The sequence below is a fragment of the Macaca nemestrina genome, chromosome 1, assembly GCF_043159975.1.
Source record: "Macaca nemestrina isolate mMacNem1 chromosome 1, mMacNem.hap1, whole genome shotgun sequence".
NCBI classification, from domain to species: domain Eukaryota; kingdom Metazoa; phylum Chordata; class Mammalia; order Primates; family Cercopithecidae; genus Macaca; species Macaca nemestrina.
Genome location: NC_092125.1, coordinates 129,117,498 through 129,130,527, shown reverse-complemented (window position 1 = coordinate 129,130,527; position 13,030 = coordinate 129,117,498). Strand labels below are relative to the sequence as shown.

Sequence of the window (13,030 nt, the reverse complement as noted above, 5' to 3'; positions counted from 1 at the left end):
CACATTCAGTTCTTCATCAAAAAACAAATATAATAACAATACATACCATATAGGAATATTATGGGGATTAACTGAGATAATATATGCATAATTCTTAGCACAGGTTGTCGCATAGTGTCTCAACATTGTTAGTTGTTATTATTAAACAAGCAAAAATAAATAGCAAGTAGTATATCAATCATTAATTATTCAGAGCAAATAAGATTTATAATTTTCAAATTTCTAATGTCTTTCTGGGGACAGAGTGTCTTCATTTTATTTTATTTTTGTCTTTTTCTTTCTTTCTTTTCTTTTAAGACAGGGTCTTGCTGTGTTGTTGCCCAGGCTTGAGTGCAGTGGTGTGATCCTGGCTCACTGCACTGCAGCCCCAATCTCCCAATCTCCCAAGCTCAAGCAATCCTTCAATCTCAGCCTCCGGTGTAGTTGGGAATACAGGGAGTCGCTGCCACCACCCCCAGATAAATTTTGTATTTTTTTGTAGAGATGGGTTTTGCCATGTTGCTTGAGCAAGCTGTCCACCTTGCCCTCCCAAAGTGCTAAGATTACAGGTGTGAGTCACCTCTTCTGGCCCTTCATTTTCATTTATTACAAACTGTGAGCATACTGTTAAACTTTGAGCACATTTGCCTTAAATTCTGCCAAGAAAAATACAACTTTATTTGTGGTAGCATGTCATAATCACCTGTAGAGGCAAATGGACCCCTACTTGAGGTTTGGTTGAGAGGATAACACAATAGCCCACACACCCAGAGTGTATGAAAAAGTTTCTTATTTACATAATTGAGGTCTCTGAGAACAAGCAAGGCAGGTCTTTTAAGAAGGTTCAAGATTGTTTAAACAAGCATGGTTAGGAGACTGGTCTGGATTTTTAATTTACTTAGAGGGTAGAAGGTTGTGTACAGGATACAGCTTGCATAGTTTGATTATCTACTCACCTCCAGTTGTAAAGACAGAGTGCCTGGACTCTCTGAGTTTATCCAGATACAAAACACAAGAGGGAAAGGAAGAGGTGGGCTTAACAGCTATCAGTAGTCATATATACAAAAAATGGAGTCAGTCTCCTTATGATACAGCAAAAAAGAAATGTGAATTTCTTTGGCACTTTCTCATATGCATTTTAGGAAATTACTCTGAAATAGTACTTTTATTTCATCAAGTAATTGACCAAGTTAAATAATATTCCTGGCAGTCCCAGGGACATTTCAATACTGTTCAACTGTCTGCTAGAGACTTCCTTTTCTCCCCTCTTCCATTCCTTTCTTTCTTCCTTCCTTTACCCTTTATGTTCTGCTTCTCTTTTTCCCCTTCCTTACTCCTTTCCTCCTTAATTCCTCCCTTCTTTCTCTCTTTCCTTACCTTGTCTTTCTCCCTTTTCTTCTTTTTTTAGTATTTTTTTTTTTTAAATAACGAACTTGATATTTTTTTCATACTGACATGGTAGAAGTGGTAAGAAAATAAATAATGTTTGTTTCATAATTTAGTGACTTCATATTAAACATGCATGATGAATTGTGAAGTTAGCACTCAGGTAGTCTTTTTTATTGCTGTTGTTACTTTACGTCATTTCATTTTACACTACTCTGTGGTGGTTTATAGAACATAATTTATTGTTGACACATACTTGCACATTTTTTATTAAATATAAAATTAAAAATGGCGTATAGCATTCTAAGAAATTTTATCCAGTGTACAAAGTGGTATTCATCTTTAGTGATCATCATTTTGTTCTATGCATTCCAAATTAAAAAATAATGTTTTTATTGTTTTTACATTGACTTAGTTCTTATTTAACTTTGTAACATAAAAGAATCTTTACACTTATCTTTATAGATTATTTTTAATTTTAATTTTTGAATACATAAAAAGTTCTCAGACTATTTTATGAGATTATTTCACTCTTTTCTAATAAAGCATACCTATATTATCCAAACTAATTTATATTCTGTCAGTTCAACAAGCAATTTTTGAATGCATATTTTTGAATTACTGTAATTTCATAAAGGTGAAGAGAATAAGGAGGGGAAGAGACAGAGACAGATATAAAAAATCATATTCTTTACTGTGTTTAAGTACTCATATTAATTATTAATATATTAGAAAATCTAAAATTTGCATAGATAAATATTAGGAAAGAAAGTGACACAATACAAGCCATAAGTTAATTAAAAATTTTAATAACAAAATTGTGCTATTTTTAAGTTTTTTATATTTTTTGATTGGGCTATTTTTATGTTTTATACAAACAGTAGCTGCATATAAGATGCTCAATCATTTCTCACAGTGATTTTTTGCATAATAAAGATGATAATTATGAATGGTGAGTAGGATGAGGGTGACTGTTTGCTAGTACAAATCTGAGGGTTAATAAGAGACTTGAGAAGGATTTTATAAGATAGATAGGGTCTGGAAAGGTGTAGGTTTAAGAGTAAGTTATTCCAAGTGATCATCATAAACAAAGTCACAGTGTATAGGAGGGATAGCTATGACATATAAGTATAGATGGTGAAAATTAAAGAAGAAAGTAGAAGTAGAAGGTTTTGTCATAGAATGGTGGGTGTTGAAGCTGGCTTTGAAAATTAGCACCGGAATCTGAGGACTTCCTTTAGCTAAGGAATTTGAACACAGTGTTATACACAATGGAGAATCAATCTAAATAATTAAAAAGGGAAAGCTACAATCAAATGGTATTTTGATGCATATTCTTTTATTTATTATGTGAGGAATGTTGGAAGAAATGGATCTGTGGAAAAAACAACAACAGTAAAAATTTAGCAATGTTGCTAGCTGAGATGCCTGTAATATAGACTCCAAAATGGTACTCTGCATGCAGAAAATTTATTGGACAATATTTTTAGAATTGTCAGTCATATGGAAAGGAGAGAAAGAGGGATAGAGCAATTGTCTGCAATGAAATCACAAGATTTCATCCTTTCAGAATTATATCAAGTTGATGTGAGGGGGTTGGAACTTAATTCTTCTGTGTAGATTGGATATTGGGTATATGTTAGCCCTGATATAGGGCACAAGTTTGTGCAAAGTGGACCTCTTAAGGTAAGGACAATGTACAAGATGAGCTGAGATCTGAGGGCTGTCGATCAGCAGCACTTTCAGCAGCTTATGGAATAAGTCCTTTGGCTCTGAAAAGGAGATGAGAATGGCAGAGCATAGCATCCATTACTGTCCACCTCTGGAGTTGCATAGATCCATTCTTCATTAAACTTTTTAGGACAGATTCTCCAAAATCCATGTTAGCCTCTCTTCCTGGAATTCTATTACATAAAGATTTGTAAGACAAATTCAAGTTCTTGTTCTACGGTTTTTCTTGACTGCAAAAACAACAACAAAAACTAATTAATTATTATCCTTTCTTATTCATGCTAGATTCCTGTCATGTTCTCATCTCTGCTGTTCTATAATAAATAATGTATATGGTGACATTACTCAGACCTCCACCCCTGAAAGATCTGAGATCTTTCAACTGTTGTTTCACTATCAAAATTGAGCCAGAGAATATCAAAATAAGCTCAATGGGTTGCCATAGTACAAAAATACTCCTCCCTGTGCTCATTACATAATAACAGATGACCAAGATGGCTTTAACATTCTTAGTCAATCCTTGCTGCTATAACAAAATGTCTTAGAATGGGTAATTTATAAACAACATAAATGCATTGCTCACAATTCTGGAGGCTGTAAATTTCCAGACCAAGGGACTGACAGACTTAGTTCTTAAGTAAGTTGTGGTAAGTTCTGAGGTAAGTTCTAACAAACTTTCTGCTTTATGGTTGACACCTTGTTGTTGCATACTCACATGGTGGAAGAGGAAAGGAAATTCCCTTGTGCCTTTTCTTTTTCTTTTTTTCTTTTGAGATAAGACTCTTGTTCTGTTGCCCAGCCTGGAGAGCAGTGGTGTGATCTCAGCCCACTGCAGCCTCCACTTCCTGGGTTCAAGTAATTCTCCTCAGGGCTTAGTCACTTCTCAAAGGCCTCACCTCTAAATACTATTAAATTAGGTGCTAGGTTTTTGATATTTTAATTTTGGTGGCACTTAGATTTTTGACATTTGAACTTTGGAGGGACACCAGTATTCAGATCGTAACACATATCCCTCAGGTTGATTAAACTTTACAGATTTATTTCTGACTATAACTCCCTAGTCTCATTTTTTCTTAGAGCATTTACTTTTAAAAAAAGTTACAATGATAAGTTCTCTTTCTGTCCCCCTGGAAATATATGTCAGTGTTCTCCCAGATTTACAACCCGGGAAATATCTTTCTCAAAGACCTGGCAACCTTCTCTTTGAAACATAAACATTTAAGGAGATAGCATCTTTTTTCTCCCAATCTCTGTGGGACAGTAGAAACCTAATGTCAATGGAAGCCAATTAGCAGATACAAAGGGCATAATTACAGACAAAAGAGCATTTGCAAACTCAGGAATAGCTCAATGTAGTTGACATGTCTCATTGGTCCATCTCCCTTCTCCCTGCCCCAGGGTTTTTATCTCACCCCAATGCTTACAAACCTTCCCACCTTTTGTTTCAACAGTTAAATTAAGTTTCTCTCTCCTCTGCAGTCATTTTGAATGAAATCTTTCTTGCCTCTATAATATAAGCACCGAACACTGATGGATTTAGTAGTGGCTGTAATTGTGAACTTAACAGATGTAATGTTAATGAAGGGAAAAGTAAAGGCCAGGCTGTTATGATTCAAGAGAAAATAGGGTAAAATTAATAATTGGAGGTACAGACAAGCAAACTCTCTCTCTCTCTCTCTCTCTCTCTCTCTCTGTGTGTGTGTGTGTGTGTATGTGTATGTGTGTATGTGTGTGAAGGAAAGTAAAACAATTGACTGGTAACTGAGGGGGAAGTGGGGCCAAGTCAGAATTTTTTAGAGATAAGATAGTAACAGCATGCTTGACTACTGATAATAATAATCAGAGGAAAGACATAAAAATAGATGATTCACTGAAGTGTGAGGAAAATTTTGAGAACAAATCTCTCATAAACATGATATAGCATGGACCTAGAACAAAGGCAGGGATATGGTCTTAGGTAAGATCAAGAAAAATTAACCTACATTAACAGGATAGGGGTGGTACATGCAGACAGGTAAATAAGTGTGTTAGAATGAGGTTGTACATATTCCCTCTTAATTCTTCTGATTTCTTAGTAAACTAAGAAAAATGAGGTTGGGGGTGAGGCATAGGATATTTGAAGAGATATGTCATTTGAAATCATCCTCTAGGAGAGAGTAGGAGTGTGAATAAAATGAGGAAACATTGAGCTGCCAGCCAATCTTGAAGAACAATTTGAGATTAGATCTTCATGTATTTAAAGTAAGAGCAGTCAGCATGCTTACATTTTGTTTTTCTTCCCAGGCATGTTTAACTACATAAGCATGAGTGTCAAGAAAAGTTACTTAATCAAGCTGGTTTTCTGTCAAGTGAACACTAAGAGGTGGAAAGGGTGCAGGAGTTGAAGACAGATGCTTCAGTGTAAAAAGCAAAGTGGGATGGAACGATGGAAACTATATATAGACACTGAGACTCTAGATGGAGAAGAGAAGAAAGAGGACAAGCCCTGAAAAATCTATTGTGTACCATGCTGACTACCTGGGTGATGGGATCGTTTGTAGTCCAAACCTCAGCGTTATGCAATACACCCATATAACAACGTGCACATGTACCTCCTGAATCTAAAAGCTAAAATTATTTTCACAAAGAAACAAAGTAGGCAAAGAACATAAAAATAGAAAAATAAATCAAATAAATAAATAAAATAAAAAATTGGTAGATCCATGGAACATAGATCCTAGTAAGGTTGAAGGATTGTTGGGGCTAGAATGCTAATGATATAGGGGTTAAATAGAAATTAATTAATCAGGGTAAGGAAGTCCTAAGTAAGGCTTCCTTTTAACAAAAATCATTTTTTTTTCCTAACAAAGAACAGCCTGTAAAATGGAACTGCAGGCATAAATAAGCAGCTGGAAGCTTGCACGGGTGAATGCCGGCAGCTGTGCCAGTAGGAAAAGGCTACCTGGGGACTAGGCTTGTTAAACATGGTGGCTCCATCTTCCCTTCTCTTTGTCAACCACGTGTACAATAAGGAACAGACAATATGTTGCTGGCTAGGTAGAGAATCCATCTGCATAATAAAAGGTTAGGGCGCATGGTCAGCTTCTTAGCGCGCTATGCAAACGTCACACCTGGTCCAACCAATCTCTGAGGCTCAATGCAACTCAGACACCGCCTCCTCAAGCTCTGCTATAAAGCCCCATGCATTTGACCACGAAACCGGAAGACCTGCTCATGCGCCCCCTCACTCTCTACAGGTGAGAGGGAGAGCTGTTTTCCTTTCTCTCTTGCCTGTTAAACTTCCACTCTTAAACACACGTCTTGAGTGTCTGTGCCTTCGACTTGCCTGGCATGAGATGACTGACCTTGAGTATTTACCCCAGACAATGACGCCAATTCACCAGAAGGTACAAGATAGAAAATTGCAGATGCGCTCTTATTTTCAGACTGATATGTTGAAGGGGTGGTGTTAATAGTTACTGTTAAAAATCAGATTTAATGTATAGCAATAGCAAGGAGTAGGTAGGAGTGAGTAGGTAAGGAGGGGTGAGAAATATTTACTGGAAGAATATAAATATTTGACAGACCAGTGTTTTAAGAAATAATTTATGCAGTTATTAACATAACCAGCGAGACTGAGCACCGTAGCTCATACCTGTAATCCCAGCATTTTGGGAGGCTGAGGCAGCGGGATCACTTGAGGTCAGGAGTTTGAGACCAGCCTGCGCAACATGGTGAAACCTCGTCCGTACTAAAAATACAAAAATTAGTTGGGCGTGGTGGTGGACACCTGTTATCCCAGCTACTCAGGAGACTGAGGCTCGAGAATCGTTTGAGTCAGGGAGGTGGAGGTAGTGATGAGCCAAGATTGCACCATTACACTCCAGCCTGGGTGACAGAGCAAGACTCTGTCTCAATAAAATAAAATAAAATAAATAATAAAATAAAACAACCAATGACATGGATGGAATAGGGCTAGAGAGATGTCAATGATAACTGCAAAAAGAAATAGTGAATGTTATTTCAGATGGCATGAGGAAGAGGTTTTATTATGGGCTATATTTATTAAAATATTTATAAATTCCTACCAAGTACTTGTCTGAAAATTGTTAGAGTCTTTAGAAACTTTATCATTAAACATACTTCAAGAATGCAGGCTAAACTTTATAAATTGTTTCTCTCTAATCAGAGTATTTGGGGGTGATTTTTGTGTGGGTGCCTCTCTGCTTTTCATTGCTCATTTTTTTTTAACTTAACATTACATTTATAATAAAAACAGTAGTGAAAGTTTTTGAACTTACAAAAGTATTTAAACTAAAAATAAAGCTCCTGTGCTTTTTAACTATATCATTTAATAGTTTTAGAACTTTTGATTTTTAATACATCTGAAGAAAATAATCTGTCCATGATATATGTTTTATTTCAATTTTATAATTATCCTTTCCATGAATTGCAATGAAAAGGACACTCAACAGATTTACTTAAGGAAATTTAAATACCACTGTCACATGTTAATTATCATTTTCTTATAACTGGCATTATTTTCATTTACATAAATGATATCAGAATTTATGCAAGTGGAAAGCTCAGCTTGTAAAATTAAAGATTCAGTGACCTATATGATACAATAAAGGATACAATTTAGAAACAACAATGTAACTTTATAAAAAAACAAATACTAAATAATTTTGTGAATTGAGAAGGCTAACTTAAGAACTAGAGAATTTGAAGGTCTTTAAGTAAATCAGTAATTTTCAAACATTAAAATATCCAAGGTAGTTATTAAAATACTGATCCCTCGGTGGCTCACGCCTGTAATCTCAGCACTTTGGGAAGCTGAGGCAAGCGAATCACAAGGTCAGGAGATCGAGACCATCCTGGCTAACATGGTGAAACCCCATCTCTACTAAAAATACAACAAATTACCCAGGCGTGGAGGTGGGCGCCTGCAGTCCCAGCTACTCGGGAGACTGAGGCAGGAGAATGGCGTGAAGCTGGGAGGCGGAGCTTGCAGTGAGCGGAGATCGCGCCACTGCACTCCAGCCTGGGCGACAGACACACACACACACACACACACACACACACACACACATGCACACGAAATGAACAAACAAAATAACACGGATTCCTTATTTTATTTCATTTAATCAGTTTTTGTTTGTTTGTTTGTTCTACTCAGATTCTTCCAATGTACAGTCCTGGTTGAGTACCACTCCTGTAAAAGTAAGCAAAGTCCCAGGAGGAAAAATTTACATCCAAAAATCTCTTCATTGACATATGTAGCTTTATGTTACTGTAGGAATATGAGAAATATCCTTAGTGGATAATATTACCAAAAAATAGTAAATACACACAAGAGTGAATACTTCAGGGAAGATAATACTAATTTTTATCATTTGAAAAAAATACAGATTATATTTTTCCAAAAACCCTTTCTGAAGAATCAAAAATGTTACGATCCAGAAATAAAATTATGAACCAAAGATAATAGCATGATGCTGCTATGAATAAATGTGTAGATTGATATCTAAAGTGTTCTGGTGCTGAGTTACTTAGAGAGGAACTCTCTACGTTTCTGGTGATGATTCACTACATGAGAGAAATTAAAAGGACCAGTAAGCTTGTAGCAAGAAGGGCATAAACTTGGCTGATTTTCTACCTTATTAGTCATACTGCAATATAATTTAGTATAGCCTGAACTAGGCAGAACTTGAGATTAACCTTGGGGTAGAGAAAAATGCAATCACTTACTATGTTCTTGTTTAAAATTCCCCAGCCACCTCCAAATCCCCAATCCCCAGTCTATCCTTCTTCTCTGACTTGTTCTGTGCCTGGAAAAACTGGCTTCTGTGCACTATATGACCTGGGTTTCTCTGCATGATGATTTTTGGGATTTTAAAAGAACAAGATAAGGATGTCTGTGAGAAAGTAATATAGAAAGACCTCTTGGAATAAAGTGAGGATATCTAGTCCAATGTGAGTGCACACCAGAGAGCATCTGATACAGAGGGAGCTAACGCTGGTCGGCAGCTGTTTTGTAGCATTCAACCAGCCTCTTTCCTTGATCAACAGAGTTTGATTAAAACACTTATATATAGAATGGCCATGGCAACAGAAATATATATGCATTCCAAAGCCTCAACTTCATGGCCAATTTGGCTATTAAATCTGCTGAGTGCTCAAGCTACTATTAATACTATCACAAGCCAGCAATGTACATGATTCCTGGGGAGGACCAGCAAACTACTTCTCAGGATGATTGCAATGGACATTTTTCATCAAGAAGGTAATAATTTATCTTCATCATAACCAGGCATATATTTATAAAATTCATTTTCTTTCCCTGTCTACAGTGAGTTTGCCAGTACCACCATCGGTGGACTAACACAGTGCCTCATCACAGTCATGGTATTCTATTCAACATCATGCCAGACCAACGGTCTCAATTTAAACTACTCCAGAAAGAAGGCATCTTTGAGGAATTTGGGTTAATCTATATGGTAAAGAACCCTACCTAGTAAATTGCTATTTCAGGAGCCTAGAATGTGATGGAAGAAGGACCTTATCATTGTTACCCCAGCCTCAAATAAACTGCAGAAGTCTGGGCTGTGACACGTATGCATATTTCATATTAATCAATTATTAATTTCCTTCACTTCCTTTCTTTCTTACCTTGTGTAGATAGCATGAGTAGTGGTTAAAGTTCCATGTGGGTGTAGGACTGGATTGGCATCACCTGGGATGACATAGTGGCTGAAAGGTCTTCTATCTTCTTTATGTTTAGGAAGATAATTCATTTAGGCTGAAAGCAAAGAAAAAGTGACACCACATAGCAAAAATGTTAGACTGGTCTGCATATTTTATATTTACTTCTATGATGTGCGATTCATCCTTCTCTTCCTACTCTGTGCCCAGGGAATTTGCAACCTACCTACTCTACCACCCAGGCTTTCTAGCTTGCTGTTAAATTTTAAGACCCATTAATCCTGACACTTCACAATACTTTCTTTTTTCCAGACTTGAGTTCTCAACCAAATATATGTTAACTTCTTCAATAAAAAATGGGAAGTGAAGAGACTTCTCTGACAGTGTGTTACGGCCCCGGCGTGAAACAATGCACCATCTTTATAATTTTGTGACGAATCCCTTAATATGTGATTTGCTCCACTTAAATATGTTTTTAGAGTAGGACCATAAGAGACAGTAAAAATAGAAGATTTAAGGTAACCTTATTAGGCTGGGACCAGAGGCATTGCATTTAAAATTTTATTTAAAAAATTTTATGAATTCATAATAGTTTCTCATATTCATGGAATATTTTATAGTTCAAACGAGGATGTATTCCAGATTACTGAACTAAAGAAGCATTGATAAAATAACTATTAAGAGGTGTTTATAGGATTCAGTAAAATGTGTCGTATAAAGTAGAAAACATATTTTAGTATAATGATTTTTGAGGTCTTGAAGGTCACCAGAAAAAATTAAAAGCATAATGAAAACCTTAAATTTTGGCAAATTTAAACTTAATGCTCTAAATAATAAATATTTAAGTTGTTGAACAGGGAAATGGAAGGATAGTCTGAGGAATGTTCATTTTTTACCATTTTGTGGGCAGAATGAGTAGAAACTGAAACTAGGTAAATAAGCTAGGAGGCTGCTAAGTTAGTCAGACATAGTGTAGTGAAGAGGACTCTGAACTAGAAGTTAGAAAGATTTTACTTATCTTCTCAGAGTTTCAGTTTCATCAACGTTTAAGTGAAGATAGGAAGGTCTATGTAGAATGATCCAAGGTGGTTGTAGCCATTAAATAGAATGCAGTACGAAAATGTTTTGAATATTGTAAAACACTGCACGATATAAGTTACTATTCTCCATCTATTTGGCTGACTTCTGGAATTGCTGGACTAGCATGGTGCCAATAAAATTAGACAAGGAAGTATGGATTGAAATGTTTCCGTTTAGGAATAATTGATAGCCCACAGTAACACTGAATATGGAGATTAAAAAAAAAAAGTAGTCAATGCTGATATAAAGTTTGGAACCTCATGCCTAGGTCATGGAGAAAGGAGGCAGAATTTGATGAAACTGTTCCATTTAGTTTAGAAATACACCAGGCAGTTGGAGATGTAAAATTTTAGCTCAAAGAAGAAGTTTAGTATAGAGATATATTTAATTTGAAGACATTCCAACTAACACACATTGAGACTTTATGATTTGCAAGATACTATGGCATGTGAATTATCTTTTGCCACAGTAATTCTACATAACAAATCACACAAAATTCAGTGGCTTAAAACAATCATTAACTTAATGCACAAATCTGTGGTGAGTGGTTCTTTTAGTGTTGATGGGAGCTCATTCATGTCTCTGTAGTCACCTGCATATCATGTTCTGCTTTTTTTGGCTGAGATTTCTTACATGTCTGGTGATTAACTGGTTGTTGGTTGTTCTAAGATGGCCTCAGCTGCACAATTGTCTAGACACATCTCTGCTCCATATAATTCATCCTATGGCTGTCTACCCTGGGCATATTCTTATGACAAAGTGATATTGTACAAGAGCAGTCAAATGAAAATTCAGAAGGTTTCCAGAGGCCAATATTTAGAATTGACATAGTTATTTCTCCTATATTCTATCTGCCAAAGCAAGTTAAATGTCAGTCCAAAACCAAACAGAGGGAAATAAACCTTGTCTCACTATTGAGAACAATTAACATTAAAGGATATAGATAGACGGAGGAAAGACAAAATAAAGCCATTAATTAAATCAGCCCATCATGGGTCATGGTGATATTATAAGTAATTTATTAGCAAATATTCTTTTGTGTCTGTTCCAGGCACAGAGATAAAGCAATAAAGAGAGGAAAGGTTTCTGCTTAATTGAGATTATCTGTTAGTGATTGAGGTCAGTTAAAAAAAAAAAAAAAACAGACAACAAAATATCACTTAGTGATAAATGCTGTAGGAAATACAACAGTGATACAACTGAATGTGTCTAGGAAAGTGGTATGCTAGATTGAGTGGTTTATCTGTGTAGTTGATACAGAGTGGATAAGATATTGGTATATTTGATGATTAGAATGTAAGTAGTGTTAATGAAACCTAGACATCAAATGTTGAGTAGTAAGAGGCTATGATGGAGGTGAGCAGAAAAAACAACATGTTAATCCATGACTGATGACAATGTTCTCAGATATTATTCAAGTGAGATGAGAAATCATGAAGAGTTGGAAGCAGAGGAGTATCATTACATAATTGTATATTGAAAATATTAATTTTGGATGTTATGTGGATAAGAGCGATAAGGTAGGCATATTTGATAAATCCTACTATCTTTCGATTTATAAACCGTACATAAAACAATATTAATTAATTAATTAATTAAAAGTCAAATTAAAATCAATGGTAAACCATAGCACAAGTATGATGCTGAGTGAAGTCAGAGGAAAGACAAATTCATTTTGACAGGAGGATCTGTGAGGACTTCATAAAAATGATAGCATTTGAACTAAACATTGAAGTATGAATAGAAATTCAGTATGATGAAAAGGAGATGAAAGGCATTCAAGGTACAAGGAGACAGCGACAGCTAAGGGATTGAAATTTTAAAAATGCATTTGTGTGCAGGTGTTATTTAGGCAAACAGTGATCAGATTTCAAATGCATATAAGCATGTCCCTGATGTTTTATTTGTGGCAACACAGCAGATTGTTCAGCACAATGTTAATGTTTTGTTCTTAGACTGTTTTGTTGACAAACCTTATGATTTATTTAAAATGTGCTATGATTTTTCCTTTCTAGCTGCAGTGTTACAGTTATTCATCATAGGAATTTCAAGAAAATGTCCAGATAGTTGCAATTTCCAAACCACAAGTAGCTAGTATAGTTCAACATCATAAATTCTAAAAATAAAAATATTAATATCTGTGTATAAAGATGATTAACAAAAAAAGATC

General features: G+C 35.6%; 1 long non-coding RNA gene across 1 annotated transcript in view; it reads left to right on the top strand.

Moving 5' to 3' along the window:
* The first annotated feature begins 6,302 nt into the window (after nucleotides 1–6,302).
* LOC105489190 (uncharacterized) overlaps nucleotides 6,303–13,030 on the top strand; it is a 121,055-nt gene continuing 114,327 nt past the window's right edge. The window contains exons 1-2 of the long non-coding RNA XR_011609141.1: nucleotides 6,303–6,482; nucleotides 9,429–9,575. This is a non-coding gene — a long non-coding RNA (uncharacterized lncRNA). The remainder of the gene's footprint in view (nucleotides 6,483–9,428; nucleotides 9,576–13,030) is intronic.